Source organism: Mus pahari, chromosome 13 (assembly GCF_900095145.1).
Source record: "Mus pahari chromosome 13, PAHARI_EIJ_v1.1, whole genome shotgun sequence".
Classification (NCBI taxonomy): domain Eukaryota; kingdom Metazoa; phylum Chordata; class Mammalia; order Rodentia; family Muridae; genus Mus; species Mus pahari.
The window spans coordinates 62,139,348-62,144,044 of record NC_034602.1 but is presented as its reverse complement, the minus strand read 5'-3'; the positions used below and the strand labels follow the sequence as shown (position 1 = coordinate 62,144,044).

General features: G+C 36.8%; 1 protein-coding gene across 3 annotated transcripts in view; it reads right to left on the bottom strand.

Annotated features, from left to right (window-relative positions):
• The window catches only part of Gabrb1 (gamma-aminobutyric acid type A receptor beta1 subunit), a 441,447-nt gene that overhangs the window by 398,709 nt on the left and 38,041 nt on the right, over positions 1-4,697 (bottom strand). The window lies entirely within an intron of this gene.

Here is a 4,697-nt window from a genome sequence, read left to right as displayed (position 1 = left end):
ACACTCAAGTTCCCAAGTTAAATACCAGGAATACTTTAAACATGTAAGTCTTATTAGATTGGCAATTAAAGCATCACAGGGACATGCACCCTGCTCATAGTAGAAGCTTGCTTTGCTTTGTTTTGCTTTTTTTTTTTTTTTTTTTTTTTTTTTTTTTTTTTTGACTGGTCTCATGTATCTCAGTCTGGCCTGACCTTGCTTTGTATCCAAACATCTGATCCTCCTGCCTCTACCACCTTGTTGCTGGCATTATAGACATGTGCCACCACTGTCAGGTTTTGTGGTACCAGGGAACCAAACTCCACTCCCTATGTGCTAGGCAATCACTCTACTAATGATTTCACGAGCTACATCCCCATGTCCTGGTCTCAGACTTTGACATTTTCATGTACTTGCTCTGTAGCTTTGGAGTTTGTTTTTGAATTTCTCTCTTCCTATGTTTTTCCACACCTCAGTTCTAATTTTTTCAATGTATAGTAAAGAATGAGAATTACATACCCTTAAATCAGAGTGGAATCAGCAATTGATTTAATGTTTGAGAGGCATATTCTACATGTAGGTATTATTCAATAAATATTTATTTTCACTATCTTACCTACTTTAATGCTCAATCTGTTCCTGTAGTCCTACAATTGCTAACTTTAATATATGAACTCCAACATTTTAATATCTAAATAGTTTAGTTTGAATGTGATTTGAGGCATAAAATGCCTGTTATCTTCAAACAGACAAAGCAACCTGTTTCGCTCTCAGATAGTATAGTCTAGTGCAGAATCTGAAAGAGGGTCCCTTTAGAGTTCTCACATAAGAGAAATGGATGCTTATCTATTTATTTATCTACTGGTGTGTGTTCCAGTTTTTAATTGGTACTGACTGATCTGCTTGATTTCCAAAGGAAACTTTATTATAACCCAAGAGAATTTATTGACAGCAGCAAGAATGCGTTTGGGCTACTTTTAACACAGCTGTTGCTGGCTGGTTGGTAAAGAAAAACAATTTCAGTGTTCCATATTGGGAAGAGTAAAAGTAAAGGGTATTCTGTAAGGGGGAAAAGTGGTACTGTTGGATATTGTGCACAGCATTTTTTTTTCTCTCCACTTAGCACCAACTGAGTAACAAGTATTGATACAGGAAGACATCAGGTTCCACTGAACCACATCCTCTTGTTTATCTTTAATTACGAACTAATCTTCCCTTTGAGCACAGCCACCTATTAGACTAATTAGAAAGTAACTTTTTAGAGAAAATTAAAAAGGGAAAAAAGGGGAAAAAGTTCACTTTTACAGATAACAGAATAATATTCTTTAACTTTGATACTCAAAGTGCTGCCTGAACAGCAGCAGTTGGCAACTTGATGGAGAACTAGGAAATATCAACCCTTTGCTTCCAATCCCAAACCTCAGATTCAGAATTCACATTTTGTGAGCCTCAGGGTGACTGAGGTATGCCTTTAAGATTAAGAAGCTAAGGCACAGAGGAAGAAGGATTATTGCAGAGAGAAATTCTGATGGGTGGTTCTGTTCTTGAGCCAACTGGAGAATGTACCAAGAACCTCTGGAATCTAATTTTAAAGTAGCAACACCATGGAATATAAATGGATATCTCTTCAGTTTAATTTGTTCTTGTGCACCATTTGTAAAATCCTGTCTCTTTCATCCCCATCATTATGGATGCTGTTTGTGATTCCTCCAAGATCATTCACCTATGCACCTTCAGAAATGTGAGCACAGGGGCGAGGCTACCTCCTGCAAGCAATGGCTTGTTCTGTGCCTAAGTCTGAGAGCTCTGCACTATAGCCTTCTGCATGTGTACACGTAGGCCATCCTGACTTTAGCTTGAGGGAAGAAATTGTACTTGGAATTGCTTCTTGATGATAGCACCTGGTTTTTGCATGACAAGGGACAGTCTGTTGTAGAAGTCAGAATGGAAAAGCGTAGCTCCTTGGTTGTTTGTATTCAGCATCACAGTTAACCAAGAAACTATTCAAAGGAAAAACTTTCTGTATAGTACTGGCTCTTCTAATGAGCAGATGGTTATTTGATGAGTAATTGCTAGGAACCCTTCCCTCCTTTCATTCTACCTGCCTCGGGCATGTAAGTGTGTGAGTGTGTGTGTGTGAGTGTGTGTGTGTGTGTGTGTGTGTGTGTGTGTAACACTTCATAAAAATTCTATAATTAAAAAGATTTGAAGAATTTAATGTACAGTAAATGGGAAACTGGCAATTTTTTTTATATAAAAGTTTAGAAAACAATAGCACTATATGGTTACTTTACATCACCACAAAGTCTATAGTGAGAAAAGAAAACTTTTCTTTTTGAATGTTAATTAAAACCTTAAAAGAAATCTTGCTTTCAATTATATATAATGTGTATACACACACACACACACACACACACACACACACGAATTATCCTCTAAAGGTTTATAATTTACTGCTCAGGATGAATGACTTATTTTTCTCATATTTTACTTAAATTAATTTGTAACTTATAAGTAAAAATATACCAATGGTGCACTATGATGTAATCACAGTAATAGATCTTAGGATTTCTAGCAGGTGGTCTTTTTCAGAATAGTTTCCTTTTCTTCCCTTAATTTTGGTACACTTTGTATCCTTAAATCTAACGCTAGTTAAAAAGTTGTACTGGTATGATATCAACCTTCAAAATGGGCAATAAACAGATTTTGAAACATATTTTACTTAGACTAGTACAAATAGGACCAAAATTAACAGAGCCCTAGTTCTCTAACCCTTTACTTTAATGCATAATTATGATGCCATGCTCTCAGCCATAGAATGGATTATAACAACCAAAAATGTGAACATTAGTTAGCAATGTTGTAGTAATGGATTTAACTTACATTTCATTAACTACTAGTTGTGTTATTTTATTGTTAATTCTTATTTTGTTTTCAATTTGTAGAAGTTTTCCCATCATAGAATAGCATGCAAATTAGTGTCCCTCAAGGTACAGAAGCATGCTTAATAACAAGCTAAAAATCCTATTTCCCACAGACCTTCAGTTCTACTTATAGTGCCCCACGCATGTGGCAGTGAATTCTCTTCTTGGTAAGTGTTCAGGGTGGGACTAACTATCCATGCTCTGTGCATAGCATCCTCTCATCTCAACTCTTAAAACAAATACTCTCGGAACTTCCATTTTCCTTAGTTATTTCCAGTGTATTAATTTCCACACTTTGTCATAGATGAGCCACTAAATTAAACCTGAGTCTTGTCAGTAGCTCTCATTAAAAGGAAAAGAATACCCAGAGCAAAGGTTCTAATTTTCCAGCTTTCAGTCGTCACTATCTGCCTCTGTCACTGATGTCACAGTGAAACACAGTGAGTATTCAGGTAAAGAGCATTATCAGAGGCTCATTTATGAGTGACTATTTAAAAAACAAGCGCACCTGTCATGGAGTAGTGAGCAAACAGACTATTGTTCAATCATTAGGAGAAATGTCTTCTATGCTACCACACCTGCATGTGACCCTTTCAGCTTGTATATGAATTCATTTCAGTGACAAAGCAGAGATACTTGTTGTGTGGCTTATATAATCAATATATAACAGAATTTACTTTATAATATAGTTAAAAGAATGCCAAAAGTATGTATATAGATTGTGTGTAAATGTCTATGTGTGTGCTGCACACACACATGTGCATACAGGCATGTCTGTATTCGGACTTGGGAGTCTACCTCAGGACCTTTCAGTTCTGGGAATCTAAGTACCCTAACACAGTGACATAGAACACTGACAGAGGCAGTACCTTCTGGGATCTCTGAATATTCTAGATCATAAATGATCTATGGAGATATTTATGCAATGCCCTATAAATGGCTGAACTGGGAAAATGTTATCATAATGTATCTTCACTGGCACTGATTGTTAAACTAATACATTGTCCAATGTATTTGGTTACATTTGCAATCGTGGGTCACAGTTCTTCTGTATGCACATCTTACCATGCTCTTCTGAATGTTTGTAAAGAGTTGCTTTGTGGTCATAGCATGCATGCAAACAGAATATCAGTCTCTTAAACGTCTTTGTTTAGTAAAAACAAAGAATAATCCACTTTCTAAATCAAATTTTAAAAATGGATTTCTTTTTCAGTGTAGTAGTAGAAAAACACTTGAAAATATTATATGAAAGAATCTGAGACATTATAAAATAGAATTTTAGGCAAACCGTTTAAGACAGTGAGAGTTTCAACTCTGCCAACCCCAACCACACATTTTATCCGTATACCACCCACTGAATGATCGATAAATGTATGTACTGCTTCCTGGCCTAATCTAAAAAATGAAAAAGGAAAATTCTTAAACCTTAGCATATTACAATAAAAAATGCCCCACTAGGAATGGAATGAAGAACACTGTTACAGAGAGAACATCCTAAAGGATCCCAGTCTAAGTTACTCAGCATATCTAAATTTCTGTGGCTGGAACTAGTTCCCTTTTGGTGGCGGAATAAAAATGGCATTTTGTTCATGCTGATTTTGCTGTTCCTGGGTGGTGGGTTCTACAAAAGCAACAGGCAATTCCTTCCCCTGGAACTCTCACAACTAGAAAAGGGCTTCCCAGGGAAAATGGAAACAACCAACAACAGTAGAGCCTGCTCTGACTTCAATCCCTTTTACCTCAGCCCCAGAGAAATGAGGTGCTATGAAGAGGAGCGGGGGGGGGGGGGGGGGG